Raw genomic sequence first — 20,637 nt, 5'->3', positions numbered from 1 at the left:
AACCCCAGTGTGCTGAAATTGTCAAAACGTGTTTTTCAGCAGAAATAAACACGTTTTGGCAACTTTGGTCTCCCCCATGTAAGTTATAGGGCAGGAACAGCACAGTTTTCAAAACGTGTTTTTCAGCCCGAAATAAACGCATTTTCTCAGCCCTTAGAATCGCAGTGTAACTGCTTGGTTGAAAAGTGCCCACTGAGTCAGCCCTTAACCCCAGTGTGCTGAAATTGTCAAAACGTGTTTTTCAGCAGAAATAAACACGTTTTAGCAACTTTGGTCACCCTCATGTAATTTATAGGGCAGGAACAGCACAGTTTTCAAAACGTGTTTTTCAGCCCGAAATAAACGCGTTTTCTCAGCCCTTAGAATCGCAGTGTAACTGCCTTGCTCAGAAGAGCACACTGAGTCAGCCCTTAACCCCAGAGTGCTGAAATTGTCAAAACGTGTTTTTCAGCAGAAATAAACACGTTTTGGCAACTTTGGTCACCCCCATGTAAGTTATAGGGCAGGAACAGCACAGTTTTCAAAACGTGTTTTTCAGCCCGAAATAAACGCGTTTTCTCAGCCCTTAGAATCGCAGTGTAACTGCCTTGCTCAGAAGAGCACACTGAGTCAGCCCTTAACCCCAGAGTGCTGAAATTGTCAAAACGTGTTTTTCAGCAGAAATAAACACGTTTTGGCAACTTTGGTCACCCCCATGTAAGTTATAGGGCAGGAACAGCACAGTTTTCAAAACGTGTTTTTCAGCCCGAAATAAACGCGTTTTCTCAGCCCTTAGAATCGCAGTGTAACTGCCTTGCTCAGAAGAGCACACTGAGTCAGCCCTTAACCCCAGAGTGCTGAAATTGTCAAAACGTGTTTTTCAGCAGAAATAAACACGTTTTGGCAACTTTGGTCATCCCCATGTAATTTATAGGGCAGGAACAGCACAGTTTTCAAAACGTGTTTTTCAGCCCGAAATAAACGCGTTTTCTCAGCCCTTAGAATCGCAGTGTAACTGCCTTGCTCAGAAGAGCACACTGAGTCAGCCCTTAACCCCAGAGTGCTGAAATTGTCAAAACGTGTTTTTCAGCAGAAATAAACACGTTTTGGCAACTTTGGTCACCCCCATGTAAGTTATAGGGCAGGAACAGCACAGTTTTCAAAACGTGTTTTTCAGCCCGAAATAAACGCGTTTTCTCAGCCCTTAGAATCGCAGTGTAACTGCTTGGTTGAAAAGTGCCCACTGAGTCAGCCCTTAACCCCAGAGTGCTGTAATTGTCAAAACGTGTTTTTCAGCAGAAATAAACACGTTTTTGCAACTTTGGTCACCCCCATGTAAGTTATAGGGCAGGAACAGCACAGTTTTCAAAACGTGTTTTTCAGCAGGAAATAAACGCGTTTTCTCAGCCCTTAGAATCGCAGTGTAACTGCCTTGCTCAGAAGAGCACACTGAGTCAGCCCTTAACCCCAGAGTGCTGAAATTGTCAAAACGTGTTTTTCAGCAGAAATAAACACGTTTTAGCAACTTTGGTCACCCTCATGTAATTTATAGGGCAGGAACAGCACAGTTTTCAAAACGTGTTTTTCAGCCCGAAATAAACGCGTTTTCTCAGCCCTTAGAATCGCAGTGTAACTGCCTTGCTCAGAAGAGCACACTGAGTCAGCCCTTAACCCCAGAGTGCTGAAATTGTCAAAACGTGTTTTTCAGCAGAAATAAACACGTTTTGGCAACTTTGGTCACCCCCATGTAAGTTATAGGGCAGGAACAGCACAGTTTTCAAAACGTGTTTTTCAGCCCGAAATAAACGCGTTTTCTCTGCCCTTAGAATCGCAGTGTAACTGGTTGGTTGAAAAGTGCCCACTGAGTCAGCCCTTAACACCAGTGTGCTGAAATTGTCAAAACGTGTTTTTCAGCTGAAATAAACACGTTTTGGCAACTTTGGTCACCCCCATGTAAGTTATAGGGCAGGAACAGCAAAGTTTTCAAAACGTGTTTTTCAGCCCGAAATAAACGCGTTTTCTCAGCCATTAGAATCGCAGTGTAACTGCCTTGCTCAGAAGAGCACACTGAGTCAGCCCTTAACCCCAGAGTGCTGAAATTGTCAAAACGTGTTTTTCAGCAGAAATAAACACGTTTTGGCAACTTTGGTCACCCCCATGTAAGTTATAGGGCAGGAACAGCACAGTTTTCAAAACGTGTTTTTCAGCCCGAAATAAACGCGTTTTCTCAGCCCTTAGAATCGCAGTGTAACTGCTTGGTTAAAAAGTGCCCACTGAGTCAGCCCTTAACACCAGTGTGCTGAAATTGTCAAAACGTGTTTTTCAGCAGAAATAAACACGTTTTGGCAACTTTGGTCACCCCCATGTAAGTTATAGGGCAGGAACAGCACAGTTTTCAAAACGTGTTTTTCAGCCCGAAATAAACGCGTTTTCTTAGCCCTTAGAATCGCAGTGTAACTGCCTTGCTCAGAAGAGCACACTGAGTCAGCCCTTAACCCCAGAGTGCTGAAATTGTCAAAACGTGTTTTTCAGCAGAAATAAACACGTTTTGGCAACTTTGGTCACCCCCATGTAAGTTATAGGGCAGGAACAGCACAGTTTTCAAAACGTGTTTTTCAGCCCGAAATAAACGCGTTTTCTCAGCCCTTAGAATCGCAGTGTAACTGCCTTGCTCAAAAGAGCACACTGAGTCAGCCCTTAACCACAGAGTGCTGAAATTGTCAAAACGTGTTTTTCAGCAGAAATAAACACGTTTTGGCAACTTTGGTCACCCCCATGTAAGTTATAGGGCAGGAACAGCACAGTTTTCAAAACGTGTTTTTCAGCCCGAAATAAACGCGTTTTCTCAGCCCTTAGAATCGCAGTGTAACTGCCTTGCTCAGAAGAGCACACTGAGTCAGCCCTTAACCCCAGAGTGCTGAAATTGTCAAAACGTGTTTTTCAGCAGAAATAAACACGTTTTGGCAACTTTGGTCACCCCCATGTAAGTTATAGGGCAGGAACAGCACAGTTTTCAAAACGTGTTTTTCAGCCCGAAATAAACGCGTTTTCTCAGCCCTTAGAATCGCAGTGTAACTGCTTGGTTGAAAAGTGCCCACTGAGTCAGCCCTTAACCCCAGAGTGCTGTAATTGTCAAAACGTGTTTTTCAGCAGAAATAAACACGTTTTGGCAACTTTGGTCACCCCCATGTAAGTTATAGGGCAGGAACAGCACAGTTTTCAAAACGTGTTTTTCAGCCCGAAATAAACGCGTTTTCTCAGCCCTTAGAATCGCAGTGTAACTGCTTGGTTGAAAAGTGCCCACTGAGTCAGCCCTTAACCCCAGTGTGCTGAAATTGTCAAAACGTGTTTTTCAGCAGAAATAAACACGTTTTGGCAACTTTGGTCACCCCCATGTAAGTTATAGGGCAGGAACAGCACAATTTTCAAAACGTGTTTTTCAGCCCGAAATAAACGCGTTTTCTCAGCCCTTAGAATCGCAGTGTAACTGCCTTGCTCAGAAGAGCACACTGAGTCAGCCCTTAACCCCAGAGTGCTGAAATTGTCAAAACGTGTTTTTCAGCAGAAATAAACACGTTTTGGCAACTTTGGTCACCCCCATGTAAGTTATAGGGCAGGAACAGCACAGTTTTCAAAACGTGTTTTTCAGCCCGAAATAAACGCGTTTTCTCAGCCCTTAGAATCGCAGTGTAACTGCCTTGCTCAGAAGAGCACACTGAGTCAGCCCTTAACCCCAGAGTGCTGAAATTGTCAAAACGTGTTTTTCAGCAGAAATAAACACGTTTTGGCAACTTTGGTCACCCCCATGTAAGTTATAGGGCAGGAACAGCACAGTTTTCAAAACGTGTTTTTCAGCCCGAAATAAACGCGTTTTCTCAGCCCTTAGAATCGCAATGTAACTGCCTTGCTCAGAAGAGCACACTGAGTCAGCCCTTAACCCCAGAGTGCTGAAATTGTCAAAACGTGTTTTTCAGCAGAAATAAACACGTTTTGGCAACTTTGGTCACCCCCATGTAAGTTATAGGGCAGGAACAGCACAGTTTTGAAAACGTGTTTTTCAGCCCGAAATAAACGCGTTTTCTCAGCCCTTAGAATCGCAGTGTAACTGCTTGGTTGAAAAGTGCCCACTGAGTCAGCCCTTAACCCCAGAGTGCTGAAATTGTCAAAACGAGTTTTTCAGCAGAAATAAACACGTTTTGGCAACTTTGGTCACCCCCATGTAAGTTATAGGGCAGGAACAGCACAGTTTTCAAAACGTGTTTTTCAGCCCGAAATAAACGCGTTTTCTCAGCCCTTAGAATCGCAGTGTAACTGCCTTGCTCAGAAGAGCACACTGAGTCAGCCCTTAACCCCAGAGTGCTGAAATTGTCAAAACGTGTTTTTCAGCAGAAATAAACACGTTTTGGCAACTTTGGTCACCCCCATGTAAGTTATAGGGCAGGAACAGCACAGTTTTCAAAACGTGTTTTTCAGCCCGAAATAAACGCGTTTTCTCAGCCCTTAGAATCGCAGTGTAACTGCCTTGCTCAGAAGAGCACACTGAGTCAGCCCTTAACCCCAGAGTGCTGAAATTGTCAAAACGTGTTTTTCAGCAGAAATAAACACGTTTTGGCAACTTTGGTCACCCCCATGTAAGTTATAGGGCAGGAACAGCACAGTTTTCAAAACGTGTTTTTCAGCCCGAAATAAACGCGTTTTCTCAGCCCTTAGAATCGCAGTGTAACTGCTTGGTTGAAAAGTGCCCACTGAGTCAGCCCTTAACCCCAGTGTGCTGAAATTGTCAAAACGTGTTTTTCAGCAGAAATAAACACGTTTTAGCAACTTTGGTCACCCTCATGTAATTTATAGGGCAGGAACAGCACAGTTTTCAAAACGTGTTTTTCAGCCCGAAATAAACGCGTTTTCTCAGCCCTTAGAATCGCAGTCTAACTGCCTTGCTCAGAAGAGCACACTGAGTCAGCCCTTAACCCCAGAGTGCTGAAATTGTCAAAACGTGTTTTTCAGCAGAAATAAACACGTTTTGGCAACTTTGGTCACCCCCATGTAAGTTATAGGGCAGGAACAGCACAATTTTCAAAACGTGTTTTTCAGCCCGAAATAAACGCGTTTTCTCAGCCCTTAGAATCGCAGTGTAACTGCCTTGCTCAGAAGAGCACACTGAGTCAGCCCTTAACCCCAGAGTGCTGAAATTGTCAAAACGTGTTTTTCAGCAGAAATAAACACGTTTTGGCAACTTTGGTCACCCCCATGTAAGTTATAGGGCAGGAACAGCACAGTTTTCAAAACGTGTTTTTCAGCCCGAAATAAACACGTTTTCTCAGCCCTTAGAATCGTAGTGTAACTGCTTGGTTGAAAAGTGCCCACTGAGTCAGCCCTTAACCCCAGAGTGCTGAAATTGTCAAAACGTGTTTTTCAGCAGAAATAAACACGTTTTGGCAACTTTGGTCACCCCCATGTAAGTTATAGGGCAGGAACAGCACAGTTTTCAAAACGTGTTTTTCAGCCCGAAATAAACGCGTTTTCTCAGCCCTTAGAATCGCAGTGTAACTGCCTTGCTCAGAAGAGCACACTGAGTCAGCCCTTAACCACAGAGTGCTGAAATTGTCAAAACGTGTTTTTCAGCAGAAATAAACACGTTTTGGCAACTTTGGTCACCCCCATGTAAGTTATAGGGCAGGAACAGCACAGTTTTCAAAACGTGTTTTTCAGCCCGAAATAAACGCGTTTTCTCAGCCCTTAGAATCGCAGTGTAACTGCCTTGCTCAGAAGAGCACACTGAGTCAGCCCTTAACCCCAGAGTGCTGAAATTGTCAAAACGTGTTTTTCAGCAGAAATAAACACGTTTTGGCAACTTTGGTCACCCCCATGTAAGTTATAGGGCAGGAACAGCACAGTTTTCAAAACGTGTTTTACAGCCCGAAATAAACGCGTTTTCTCAGCCCTTAGAATCGCAGTGTAACTGCTTGGTTGAAAAGTGCCCACTGAGTCAGCCCTTAACCCCAGAGTGCTGTAATTGTCAAAACGTGTTTTTCAGCAGAAATAAACACGTTTTTGCAACTTTGGTCACCCCCATGTAAGTTATAGGGCAGGAACAGCACAGTTTTCAAAACGTGTTTTTCAGCCCGAAATAAACGCGTTTTCTCAGCCCTTAGAATCGCAGTGTAACTGCCTTGCTCAGAAGAGCACACTGAGTCAGCCCTTAACCCCAGAGTGCTGAAATTGTCAAAACGTGTTTTTCAGCAGAAATAAACACGTTTTGGCAACTTTGGTCACCCCCATGTAAGTTATAGGGCAGGAACAGCACAGTTTTCAAAACGTGTTTTTCAGCCCGAAATAAACGCGTTTTCTCAGCCCTTAGAATCGCAGTGTAACTGCTTGGTTGAAAAGTGCCCACTGAGTCAGCCCTTAACCCCAGTGTGCTGAAATTGTCAAAACGTGTTTTTCAGCAGAAATAAACACGTTTTAGCAACTTTGGTCACCCTCATGTAATTTATAGGGCAGGAACAGCACAGTTTTCAAAACGTGTTTTTCAGCCCGAAATAAACGCGTTTTCTCAGCCCTTAGAATCGCAGTGTAACTGCCTTGCTCAGAAGAGCACACTGAGTTAGCCCTTAACCCCAGAGTGCTGAAATTGTCAAAACGTGTTTTTCAGCAGAAATAAACACGTTTTGGCAACTTTGGTCACCCCCATGTAAGTTATAGGGCAGGAACAGCACAGTTTTCAAACCGTGTTTTTCAGCCCGAAATAAACGCGTTTTCTCAGCCCTTAGAATCGCAGTGTAACTGCCTTGCTCAGAAGAGCACACTGAGTCAGCCCTTAACCCCAGAGTGCTGAAATTGTCAAAACGTGTTTTTCAGCAGAAATAAACACGTTTTGGCAACTTTGGTCACCCCCATGTAAGTTATAGGGCAGGAACAGCACAGTTTTCAAAACGTGTTTTTCAGCCCGAAATAAACGCGTTTTCTCAGCCCTTAGAATCGCAGTGTAACTGCCTTGCTCAGAAGAGCACACTGAGTCAGCCCTTAACCCCAGAGTGCTGAAATTGTCAAAACGTGTTTTTCAGCAGAATTAAACACGTTTTGGCAACTTTGGTCATCCCCATGTAATTTATAGGGCAGGAACAGCACAGTTTTCAAAACGTGTTTTTCAGCCCGAAATAAACGCGTTTTCTCAGCCCTTAGAATCGCAGTGTAACTGCCTTGCTCAGAAGAGCACACTGAGTCAGCCCTTAACCCCAGAGTGCTGAAATTGTCAAAACGTGTTTTTCAGCAGAAATAAACACGTTTTGGCAACTTTGGTCACCCCCATGTAAGTTATAGGGCAGGAACAGCACAGTTTTCAAAACGTGTTTTTCAGCCCGAAATAAACGCGTTTTCTCAGCCCTTAGAATCGCAGTGTAACTATTTGGTTGAAAAGTGCCCACTGAGTCAGCCCTTAACCCCAGTGTGCTGAAATTGTCAAAACGTGTTTTTCAGCAGAAATAAACACGTTTTAGCAACTTTGGTCACCCTCATGTAATTTATAGGGCAGGAACAGCACAGTTTTCAAAACGTGTTTTTCAGCCCGAAATAAACGCGTTTTCTCAGCCCTTAGAATCGCAGTGTAACTGCCTTGCTCAGAAGAGCACACTGAGTCAGCCCTTAACCCCAGAGTGCTGAAATTGTCAAAACGTGTTTTTCAGCAGAAATAAACACGTTTTGGCAACTTTGGTCACCCCCATGTAAGTTATAGGGCAGGAACAGCACAGTTTTCAAAACGTGTTTTTCAGCCCGAAATAAACGCGTTTTCTCTGCCCTTAGAATCGCAGTGTAACTGGTTGGTTGAAAAGTGCCCACTGAGTCAGCCCTTAACACCAGTGTGCTGAAATTGTCAAAACGTGTTTTTCAGCTGAAATAAACACGTTTTGGCAACTTTGGTCACCCCCATGTAAGTTATAGGGCAGGAACAGCACAGTTTTCAAAACGTGTTTTTCAGCCCGAAATAAACGCGTTTTCTCAGCCATTAGAATCGCAGAGTAACTGCCTTGCTCAGAAGAGCACACTGAGTCAGCCCTTAACCCCAGAGTGCTGAAATTGTCAAAACGTGTTTTTCAGCAGAAATAAACACGTTTTGGCAACTTTGGTCACCCCCATGTAAGTTATAGGGCAGGAACAGCACAGTTTTCAAAACGTGTTTTTCAGCCCGAAATAAACGCGTTTTCTCAGCCCTTAGAATCGCAGTGTAACTGCTAGGTTGAAAAGTGCCCACTGAGTCAGCCCTTAACACCAGTGTGCTGAAATTGTCAAAACGTGTTTTTCAGCAGAAATAAACACGTTTTGGCAACTTTGGTCACCCCCATATAAGTTATAGGGCAGGAACAGCACAGTTTTCAAAACGTGTTTTTCAGCCCGAAATAAACGCGTTTTCTTAGCCCTTAGAATCGCAGTGTAACTGCCTTGCTCAGAAGAGCACACTGAGTCAGCCCTTAACCCCAGAGTGCTGAAATTGTCAAAACGTGTTTTTCAGCAGAAATAAACACGTTTTGGCAACTTTGGTCACCCCCATGTAAGTTATAGGGCAGGAACAGCACAGTTTTCAAAACGTGTTTTTCAGCCCGAAATAAACGCGTTTTCTCAGCCCTTAGAATCGCAGTGTAACTGCCTTGCTCAAAAGAGTACACTGAGTCAGCCCTTAACCACAGAGTGCTGAAATTGTCAAAACGTGTTTTTCAGCAGAAATAAACACGTTTTGGCAACTTTGGTCACCCCCATGTAAGTTATAGGGCAGGAACAGCACAGTTTTCAAAACGTGTTTTTCAGCCCGAAATAAACGCGTTTTCTCAGCCCTTAGAATCGCAGTGTAACTGCCTTGCTCAGAAGAGCACACTGAGTCAGCCCTTAACCCCAGAGTGCTGAAATTGTCAAAACGTGTTTTTCAGCAGAAATAAACACGTTTTGGCAACTTTGGTCACCCCCATGTAAGTTATAGGGCAGGAACAGCACAGTTTTCAAAACGTGTTTTTCAGCCCGAAATAAACGCGTTTTCTCAGCCCTTAGAATCGCAGTGTAACTGCTTGGTTGAAAAGTGCCCACTGAGTCAGCCCTTAACCCCAGAGTGCTGAAATTGTCAAAACGTGTTTTTCAGCAGAAATAAACACGTTTTGGCAACTTTGGTCACCCCCATGTAAGTTATAGGGCAGGAACAGCACAGTTTTCAAAACGTGTTTTTCAGCAGGAAATAAACGAGTTTTTTCAGCCCTTAGAATCGCAGTGTAACTGCCTTGCTCAGAAGAGCACACTGAGTCAGCCCTTAACCCCAGAGTGCTGAAATTGTCAAAACGTGTTTTTCAGCAGAAATAAACACGTTTTGGCAACTTTGGTCACCCCCATGTAAGTTATAGGGCAGGAACAGCACAGTTTTCAAAACGTGTTTTTCAGCCCGAAATAAACGCGTTTTCTCAGCCCTTAGAATCGCAGTGTAACTGCTTGGTTGAAAAGTGCCCACTGAGTCAGCCCTTAACCCCAGAGTGCTGAAATTGTCAAAACGTGTTTTTCAGCAGAAATAAACACGTTTTGGCATCTTTGGTCACCCCCATGTAAGTTATAGGGCAGGAACAGCACAGTTTTCAAAACGTGTTTTTCAGCCCGAAATAAACGCGTTTTCCTAGCCCTTAGAATCGCAGTGTAACTGCTTGGTTGAAAAGTGCCCACTGAGTCAGCCCTTAACCCCAGAGTGCTGTAATTGTCAAAACGTGTTTTTCAGCAGAAATAAACACGTTTTTGCAACTTTGGTCACCCAAATGTAAGTTATAGGGCAGGAACAGCACAGTTTTCAAAACGTGTTTTTCAGCAGGAAATAAACGCGTTTTCTCAGCCCTTAGAATCGCAGTGTAACTGCCTTGCTCAGAAGAGCACACTGAGTCAGCCCTTAACCCCAGAGTGCTGAAATTGTCAAAACGTGTTTTTCAGCAGAAATAAACACGTTTTGGCAACTTTGGTCACCCCCATGTAAGTTATAGGGCAGGAACAGCACAGTTTTCAAAACGTGTTTTTCAGCCCGAAATAAACGCGTTTTCTCAGCCCTTAGAATCGCAGTGTAACTACTTGGTTGAAAAGTGCCCACTGAGTCAGCCCTTAACCCCAGTGTGCTGAAATTGTCAAAACGTGTTTTTCAGCAGAAATAAACACGTTTTAGCAACTTTGGTCACCCTCATGTAATTTATAGGGCAGGAACAGCACAGTTTTCAAAACGTGTTTTTCAGCCCGAAATAAACGCGTTTTCTCAGCCCTTAGAATCGCAGTGTAACTGCTTGGTTGAAAAGTGCCCACTGAGTCAGCCCTTAACCCCAGTGTGCTGAAATTGTCAAAACGTGTTTTTCAGCAGAAATAAACACGTTTTGGCATCTTTGGTCACCCCCATGTAAGTTATAGGGCAGGAACAGCACAGTTTTCAAAACGTGTTTTTCAGCCCGAAATAAACGAGTTTTCTCAGCCCTTAGAATCGCAGTGTAACTGCCTTGCTCAGAAGAGCACACTGAGTCAGCCCTTAACCCCAGAGTGCTGAAATTGTCAAAACTTGTTTTTCAGCAGAAATAAACACGTTTTGGCAACTTTGGTCACCCCCATGTAAGTTATAGGGCAGGAACAGCACAGTTTTCAAAACGTGTTTTTCAGCCCGAAATAAACGCGTTTTCTCAGCCCTTAGAATCGCAGTGTAACTGCTTGGTTGAAAAGTGCCCACTGAGTCAGCCCTTAACCCCAGAGTGCTGAAATTGTCAAAACGTGTTTTTCAGCAGAAATAAACACGTTTTGGCATCTTTGGTCACCCCCATGTAAGTTATAGGGCAGGAACAGCACAGTTTTCAAAACGTGTTTTTCAGCCCGAAATAAACGCGTTTTCTCAGCCCTTAGAATCGCAGTGTAACTGCCTTGCTCAGAAGAGCACACTGAGTCAGCCCGTAACCCCAGAGTGCTGAAATTGTCAAAACGTGTTTTTCAGCAGAAATAAACACGTTTTGGCAACTTTGGTCACCCCCATGTAAGTTATAGGGCAGGAACAGCACAGTTTTCAAAACGTGTTTTTCAGCCCGAAATAAACGCGTTTTCTCAGCCCTTAGAATCGCAGTGTAACTGCTTGGTTGAAAAGTGCCCACTGAGTCAGCCCTTAACCCCAGAGTGCTGTAATTGTCAAAACGTGTTTTTCAGCAGAAATAAACACGTTTTTGCAACTTTGGTCACCCCCATGTAAGTTATAGGGCAGGAACAGCACAGTTTTCAAAACGTGTTTTTCAGCAGGAAATAAACGCGTTTTCTCAGCCCTTAGAATCGCAGTGTAACTGCCTTGCTCAGAAGAGCACACTGAGTCAGCCCTTAACCCCAGAGTGCTGAAATTGTCAAAACGTGTTTTTCAGCAGAAATAAACACGTTTTGGCAACTTTGGTCACCCCCATGTAAGTTATAGGGCAGGAACAGCACAGTTTTCAAAACGTGTTTTTCAGCCCGAAATAAACGCGTTTTCTCAGCCCTTAGAATCGCAGTGTAACTACTTGGTTGAAAAGTGCCCACTGAGTCAGCCCTTAACCCCAGAGTGCTGAAATTGTCAAAACGAGTTTTTCAGCAGAAATAAACACGTTTTGGCAACTTTGGTCACCCCCATGTAAGTTATAGGGCAGGAACAGCACAGTTTTCAAAAAGTGTTTTTCAGCCCGAAATAAACGCGTTTTCTCAGCCCTTAGAATCGCAGTGTAACTGCCTTGCTCAGAAGAGCACACTGAGTCAGCCCTTAACCCCAGAGTGCTGAAACTGTCAAAACGTGTTTTTCAGCAGAATTAAACACGTTTTGGCAACTTTGGTCATCCCCATGTAATTTATAGGGCAGGAACAGCACAGTTTTCAAAACGTGTTTTTCAGCCCGAAATAAACGCGTTTTCTCAGCCCTTAGAATCGCAGTGTAACTGCCTTGCTCAGAAGAGCACACTGAGTCAGCCCTTAACCCCAGAGTGCTGAAATTGTCAAAACGTGTTTTTCAGCAGAAATAAACACGTTTTGGCAACTTTGGTCACCCCCATGTAAGTTATAGGGCAGGAACAGCACAGTTTTCAAAACGTGTTTTTCAGCCCGAAATAAACGCGTTTTCTCAGCCCTTAGAATCGCAGTGTAACTACTTGGTTGAAAAGTGCCCACTGAGTCAGCCCTTAACCCCAGTGTGCTGAAATTGTCAAAACGTGTTTTTCAGCAGAAATAAACACGTTTTAGCAACTTTGGTCACCCTCATGTAATTTATAGGGCAGGAACAGCACAGTTTTCAAAACGTGTTTTTCAGCCCGAAATAAACGCGTTTTCTCAGCCCTTAGAATCGCAGTGTAACTGCCTTGCTCAGAAGAGCACACTGAGTCAGCCCTTAACCCCAGAGTGCTGAAATTGTCAAAACGTGTTTTTCAGCAGAAATAAACACGTTTTGGCAACTTTGGTCACCCCCATGTAAGTTATAGGGCAGGAACAGCACAGTTTTCAAAACGTGTTTTTCAGCCCGAAATAAACGCGTTTTCTCTGCCCTTAGAATCGCAGTGTAACTGCTTGGTTGAAAAGTGCCCACTGAGTCAGCCCTTAACACCAGTGTGCTGAAATTGTCAAAACGTGTTTTTCAGCAGAAATAAACACGTTTTGGCAACTTTGGTCACCCCCATGTAAGTTATAGGGCAGGAACAGCACAGTTTTCAAAACGTGTTTTTCAGCCCGAAATAAACGCGTTTTCTCAGCCCTTAGAATCGCAGTGTAACTGCCTTGCTCAGAAGAGCACACTGAGTCAGCCCTTAACCCCAGAGTGCTGAAATTGTCAAAACGTGTTTTTCAGCAGAATTAAACACGTTTTGGCAACTTTGGTCATCCCCATGTAATTTATAGGGCAGGAACAGCACAGTTTTCAAAACGTGTTTTTCAGCCCGAAATAAACGCGTTTTCTCAGCCCTTAGAATCGCAGTGTAACTGCCTTGCTCAGAAGAGCACACTGAGTCAGCCCTTAACCCCAGAGTGCTGAAATTGTCAAAACGTGTTTTTCAGCAGAAATAAACACGTTTTGGCAACTTTGGTCACCCCCATGTAAGTTATAGGGCAGGAACAGCACAGTTTTCAAAACGTGTTTTTCAGCCCGAAATAAACGCGTTTTCTCAGCCCTTAGAATCGCAGTGTAACTACTTGGTTGAAAAGTGCCCACTGAGTCAGCCCTTAACCCCAGTGTGCTGAAATTGTCAAAACGTGTTTTTCAGCAGAAATAAACACGTTTTAGCAACTTTGGTCACCCTCATGTAATTTATAGGGCAGGAACAGCACAGTTTTCAAAACGTGTTTTTCAGCCCGAAATAAACGCGTTTTCTCAGCCCTTAGAATCGCAGTGTAACTGCCTTGCTCAGAAGAGCACACTGAGTCAGCCCTTAACCCCAGAGTGCTGAAATTGTCAAAACGTGTTTTTCAGCAGAAATAAACACGTTTTGGCAACTTTGGTCACCCCCATGTAAGTTATAGGGCAGGAACAGCACAGTTTTCAAAACGTGTTTTTCAGCCCGAAATAAACGCGTTTTCTCTGCCCTTAGAATCGCAGTGTAACTGGTTGGTTGAAAAGTGCCCACTGAGTCAGCCCTTAACACCAGTGTGCTGAAATTGTCAAAACGTGTTTTTCAGCTGAAATAAACACGTTTTGGCAACTTTGGTCACCCCCATGTAAGTTATAGGGCAGGAACAGCACAGTTTTCAAAACGTGTTTTTCAGCCCGAAATAAACGCGTTTTCTCAGCCATTAGAATCGCAGTGTAACTGCCTTGCTCAGAAGAGCACACTGAGTCAGCCCTTAACCCCAGAGTGCTGAAATTGTCAAAACGTGTTTTTCAGCAGAAATAAACACGTTTTGGCAACTTTGGTCACCCCCATGTAAGTTATAGGGCAGGAACAGCACAGTTTTCAAAACGTGTTTTTCAGCCCGAAATAAACGCGTTTTCTCAGCCCTTAGAATCGCAGTGTAACTGCTAGGTTGAAAAGTGCCCACTGAGTCAGCCCTTAACACCAGTGTGCTGAAATTGTCAAAACGTGTTTTTCAGCAGAAATAAACACGTTTTGGCAACTTTGGTCACCCCCATATAAGTTATAGGGCAGGAACAGCACAGTTTTCAAAACGTGTTTTTCAGCCCGAAATAAACGCGTTTTCTTAGCCCTTAGAATCGCAGTGTAACTGCCTTGCTCAGAAGAGCACACTGAGTCAGCCCTTAACCCCAGAGTGCTGAAATTGTCAAAACGTGTTTTTCAGCAGAAATAAACACGTTTTGGCAACTTTGGTCACCCCCATGTAAGTTATAGGGCAGGAACAGCACAGTTTTCAAAACGTGTTTTTCAGCCCGAAATAAACGCGTTTTCTCAGCCCTTAGAATCGCAGTGTAACTGCCTTGCTCAAAAGAGTACACTGAGTCAGCCCTTAACCACAGAGTGCTGAAATTGTCAAAACGTGTTTTTCAGCAGAAATAAACACGTTTTGGCAACTTTGGTCACCCCCATGTAAGTTATAGGGCAGGAACAGCACAGTTTTCAAAACGTGTTTTTCAGCCCGAAATAAACGCGTTTTCTTAGCCCTTAGAATCGCAGGGTAACTGCCTTGCTCAGAAGAGCACACTGAGTCAGCCCTTAACCCCAGAGTGCTGAAATTGTCAAAACGTGTTTTTCAGCAGAAATAAACACGTTTTGGCAACTTTGGTCACCCCCATGTAAGTTATAGGGCAGGAACAGCACAGTTTTCAAAACGTGTTTTTCAGCCCGAAATAAACGCGTTTTCTCAGCCCTTAGAATCGCAGTGTAACTGCTTGGTTGAAAAGTGCCCACTGAGTCAGCCCTTAACCCCAGAGTGCTGTAATTGTCAAAACGTGTTTTTCAGCAGAAATAAACACGTTTTTGCAACTTTGGTCACCCAAATGTAAGTTATAGGGCAGGAACAGCACAGTTTTCAAAACGTGTTTTTCAGCAGGAAATAAACGCGTTTTCTCAGCCCTTAGAATCGCAGTGTAACTGCCTTGCTCAGAAGAGCACACTGAGTCAGCCCTTAACCCCAGAGTGCTGAAATTGTCAAAACGTGTTTTTCAGCAGAAATAAACACGTTTTGGCAACTTTGGTCACCCCCATGTAAGTTATAGGGCAGGAACAGCACAGTTTTCAAAACGTGTTTTTCAGCCCGAAATAAACGCGTTTTCTCAGCCCTTAGAATCGCAGTGTAACTACTTGGTTGAAAAGTGCCCACTGAGTCAGCCCTTAACCCCAGTGTGCTGAAATTGTCAAAACGTGTTTTTCAGCAGAAATAAACACGTTTTAGCAACTTTGGTCACCCTCATGTAATTTATAGGGCAGGAACAGCACAGTTTTCAAAACGTGTTTTTCAGCCCGAAATAAACGCGTTTTCTCAGCCCTTAGAATCGCAGTGTAACTGCTTGGTTGAAAAGTGCCCACTGAGTCAGCCCTTAACCCCAGTGTTCTGAAATTGTCAAAACGTGTTTTTCAGCAGAAATAAACACGTTTTGGCATCTTTGGTCACCCCCATGTAAGTTATAGGGCAGGAACAGCACAGTTTTCAAAACGTGTTTTTCAGCCCGAAATAAACGAGTTTTCTCAGCCCTTAGAATCGCAGTGTAACTGCCTTGCTCAGAAGAGCACACTGAGTCAGCCCTTAACCCCAGAGTGCTGAAATTGTCAAAACTTGTTTTTCAGCAGAAATAAACACGTTTTGGCAACTTTGGTCACCCCCATGTAAGTTATAGGGCAGGAACAGCACAGTTTTCAAAACGTGTTTTTCAGCCCGAAATAAACGCGTTTTCTCAGCCCTTAGAATCGCAGTGTAACTGCTTGGTTGAAAAGTGCCCACTGAGTCAGCCCTTAACCCCAGAGTGCTGAAATTGTCAAAACGTGTTTTTCAGCAGAAATAAACACGTTTTGGCATCTTTGGTCACCCCCATGTAAGTTATAGGGCAGGAACAGCACAGTTTTCAAAACGTGATTTTCAGCCCGAAATAAACGCGTTTTCTCAGCCCTTAGAATCGCAGTGTAACTGCCTTGCTCAGAAGAGCACACTGAGTCAGCCCGTAACCCCAGAGTGCTGAAATTGTCAAAACGTGTTTTTCAGCAGAAATAAACACGTTTTGGCAACTTTGGTCACCCCCATGTAAGTTATAGGGCAGGAACAGCACAGTTTTCAAAACGTGTTTTTCAGCCCGAAATAAACGCGTTTTCTCAGCCCTTAGAATCGCAGTGTAACTACTTGGTTGAAAAGTGCCCACTGAGTCAGCCCTTAACCCCAGAGTGCTGAAATTGTCAAAACGAGTTTTTCAGCAGAAATAAACACGTTTTGGCAACTTTGGTCACCCCCATGTAAGTTATAGGGCAGGAACAGCACAGTTTTCAAAACGTGTTTTTCAGCCCGAAATAAACGCGTTTTCTCAGCCCTTAGAATCGCAGTGTAACTGCCTTGCTCAGAAGAGCACACTGAGTCAGCCCTTAACCCCAGAGTGCTGAAACTGTCAAAACGTGTTTTTCAGCAGAATTAAACACGTTTTGGCAACTTTGGTCATCCCCATGTAATTTATAGGGCAGGAACAGCACAGTTTTCAAAACGTGTTTTTCAGCCCGAAATAAACGCGTTTTCTCAGCCCTTAGAATCGCAGTGTAACTGCTTGGTTGAAAAGTGCCCACTGAGTCAGCCCTTAACCCCAGAGTGCTGTAATTGTCAAAACGTGTTTTTCAGCAGAAATAAACACGTTTTTGCAACTTTGGTCACCCCCATGTAAGTTATAGGGCAGGAACAGCACAGTTTTCAAAACGTGTTTTTCAGCAGGAAATAAACGCGTTTTCTCAGCCCTTAGAATCGCAGTGTAACTGCCTTGCTCAGAAGAGCACACTGAGTCAGCCCTTAACCCCAGAGTGCTGAAATTGTCAAAACGTGTTTTTCAGCAGAAATAAACACGTTTTGGCAACTTTGGTCACCCCCATGTAAGTTATAGGGCAGGAACAGCACAGTTTTCAAAACGTGTTTTTCAGCCCGAAATAAACGCGTTTTCTCAGCCCTTAGAATCGCAGTGTAACTACTTGGTTGAAAAGTGCCCACTGAGTCAGCCCTTAACCCCAGAGTGCTGAAATTGTCAAAACGAGTTTTTCAGCAGAAATAAACACGTTTTGGCAACTTTGGTCACCCCCATGTAAGTTATAGGGCAGGAACAGCACAGTTTTCAAAACGTGTTTTTCAGCCCGAAATAAACGCGTTTTCTCAGCCCTTAGAATCGCAGTGTAACTGCCTTGCTCAGAAGAGCACACTGAGTCAGCCCTTAACCCCAGAGTGCTGATACTGTCAAAACGTGTTTTTCAGCAGAATTAAACACGTTTTGGCAACTTTGGTCATCCCCATGTAATTTATAGGGCAGGAACAGCACAGTTTTCAAAACGTGTTTTTCAGCCCGAAATAAACGCGTTTTCTCAGCCCTTAGAATCGCAGTGTAACTGCCTTGCTCAGAAGAGCACACTGAGTCAGCCCTTAACCCCAGAGTGCTGAAATTGTCAAAACGTGTTTTTCAGCAGAAATAAACACGTTTTGGCAACTTTGGTCACCCCCATGTAAGTTATAGGGCAGGAACAGCACAGTTTTCAAAACGTGTTTTTCAGCCCGAAATAAACGCGTTTTCTCAGCCCTTAGAATCGCAGTGTAACTACTTGGTTGAAAAGTGCCCACTGAGTCAGCCCTTAACCCCAGTGTGCTGAAATTGTCAAAACGTGTTTTTCAGCAGAAATAAACACGTTTTAGCAACTTTGGTCACCCTCATGTAATTTATAGGGCAGGAACAGCACAGTTTTCAAAACGTGTTTTTCAGCCCGAAATAAACGCGTTTTCTCAGCCCTTAGAATCGCAGTGTAACTGCCTTGCTCAGAAGAGCACACTGAGTCAGCCCTTAACCCCAGAGTGCTGAAATTGTCAAAACGTGTTTTTCAGCAGAAATAAACACGTTTTGGCAACTTTGGTCACCCCCATGTAAGTTATAGGGCAGGAACAGCACAGTTTTCAAAACGTGTTTTTCAGCCCGAAATAAACGCGTTTTCTCTGCCCTTAGAATCGCAGTGTAACTGCTTGGTTGAAAAGTGCCCACTGAGTCAGCCCTTAACACCAGTGTGCTGAAATTGTCAAAACGTGTTTTTCAGCAGAAATAAACACGTTTTGGCAACTTTGGTCACCCCCATGTAAGTTATAGGGCAGGAACAGCACAGTTTTCAAAACGTGTTTTTCAGCCCGAAATAAACGCGTTTTCTCAGCCCTTAGAATCGCAGTGTAACTGCCTTGCTCAGAAGAGCACACTGAGTCAGCCCTTAACCCCAGAGTGCTGAAATTGTCAAAACGTGTTTTTCAGCAGAATTAAACACGTTTTGGCAACTTTGGTCATCCCCATGTAATTTATAGGGCAGGAACAGCACAGTTTTCAAAACGTGTTTTTCAGCCCGAAATAAACGCGTTTTCTCAGCCCTTAGAATCGCAGTGTAACTGCCTTGCTCAGAAGAGCACACTGAGTCAGCCCTTAACCCCAGAGTGCTGAAATTGTCAAAACGTGTTTTTCAGCAGAAATAAACACGTTTTGGCAACTTTGGTCACCCCCATGTAAGTTATAGGGCAGGAACAGCACAGTTTTCAAAACGTGTTTTTCAGCCCGAAATAAACGCGTTTTCTCAGCCCTTAGAATCGCAGTGTAACTACTTGGTTGAAAAGTGCCCACTGAGTCAGCCCTTAACCCCAGTGTGCTGAAATTGTCAAAACGTGTTTTTCAGCAGAAATAAACACGTTTTAGCAACTTTGGTCACCCTCATGTAATTTATAGGGCAGGAACAGCACAGTTTTCAAAACGTGTTTTTCAGCCCGAAATAAACGCGTTTTCTCAGCCCTTAGAATCGCAGTGTAACTGCCTTGCTCAGAAGAGCACACTGAGTCAGCCCTTAACCCCAGAGTGCTGAAATTGTCAAAACGTGTTTTTCAGCAGAAATAAACACGTTTTGGCAACTTTGGTCACCCCCATGTAAGTTATAGGGCAGGAACAGCACAGTTTTCAAAACGTGTTTTTCAGCCCGAAATAAACGCGTTTTCTCTGCCCTTAGAATCGCAGTGTAACTGGTTGGTTGAAAAGTGCCCACTGAGTCAGCCCTTAACACCAGTGTGCTGAAATTGTCAAAACGTGTTTTTCAGCAGAAATAAACACGTTTTGGCAACTTTGGTCACCCCCATATAAGTTATAGGGCAGGAACAGCACAGTTTTCAAAACGTGTTTTTCAGCCCGAAATAAACGCGTTTTCTTAGCCCTTAGAATCGCAGTGTAACTGCCTTGCTCAGAAGAGCACACTGAGTCAGCCCTTAACCCCAGAGTGCTGAAATTGTCAAAACGTGTTTTTCAGCAGAAATAAACACGTTTTGGCAACTTTGGTCACCCCCATGTAAGTTATAGGGCAGGAACAGCACAGTTTTCAAAACGTGTTTTTCAGCCCGAAATAAACGCGTTTTCTCAGCCCTTAGAATCGCAGTGTAACTGCCTTGCTCAAAAGAGTACACTGAGTCAGCCCTTAACCACAGAGTGCTGAAATTGTCAAAACGTGTTTTTCAGCAGAAATAAACACGTTTTGGCAACTTTGGTCACCCCCATGTAAGTTATAGGGCAGGAACAGCACAGTTTTCAAAACGTGTTTTTCAGCCCGAAATAAACGCGTTTTCTTAGCCCTTAGAATCGCAGGGTAACTGCCTTGCTCAGAAGAGCACACTGAGTCAGCCCTTAACCCCAGAGTGCTGAAATTGTCAAAACGTGTTTTTCAGCAGAAATAAACACGTTTTGGCAACTTTGGTCACCCCCATGTAAGTTATAGGGCAGGAACAGCACAGTTTTCAAAACGTGTTTTTCAGCCCGAAATAAACGCGTTTTCTCAGCCCTTAGAATCGCAGTGTAACTGCTTGGTTGAAAAGTGCCCACTGAGTCAGCCCTTAACCCCAGAGTGCTGTAATTGTCAAAACGTGTTTTTCAGCAGAAATAAACACGTTTTTGCAACTTTGGTCACCCAAATGTAAGTTATAGGGCAGGAACAGCACAGTTTTCAAAACGTGTTTTTCAGCAGGAAATAAACGCGTTTTCTCAGCCCTTAGAATCGCAGTGTAACTGCCTTGCTCAGAAGAGCACACTGAGTCAGCCCTTAACCCCAGAGTGCTGAAATTGTCAAAACGTGTTTTTCAGCAGAAATAAACACGTTTTGGCAACTTTGGTCACCCCCATGTAAGTTATAGGGCAGGAACAGCACAGTTTTCAAAACGTGTTTTTCAGCCCGAAATAAACGCGTTTTCTCAGCCCTTAGAATCGCAGTGTAACTACTTGGTTGAAAAGTGCCCACTGAGTCAGCCCTTAACCCCAGTGTGCTGAAATTGTCAAAACGTGTTTTTCAGCAGAAATAAACACGTTTTAGCAACTTTGGTCACCCTCATGTAATTTATAGGGCAGGAACAGCACAGTTTTCAAAACGTGTTTTTCAGCCCGAAATAAACGCGTTTTCTCAGCCCTTAGAATCGCAGTGTAACTGCTTGGTTGAAAAGTGCCCACTGAGTCAGCCCTTAACCCCAGTGTTCTGAAATTGTCAAAACGTGTTTTTC

This window comes from Atractosteus spatula, chromosome 24, assembly GCF_055471065.1.
Source record: "Atractosteus spatula isolate fAtrSpa1 chromosome 24, fAtrSpa1.hap1, whole genome shotgun sequence".
In the NCBI taxonomy this organism is placed as follows: domain Eukaryota; kingdom Metazoa; phylum Chordata; class Actinopteri; order Semionotiformes; family Lepisosteidae; genus Atractosteus; species Atractosteus spatula.
Note: the sequence above shows the minus strand (reverse complement) of the source record.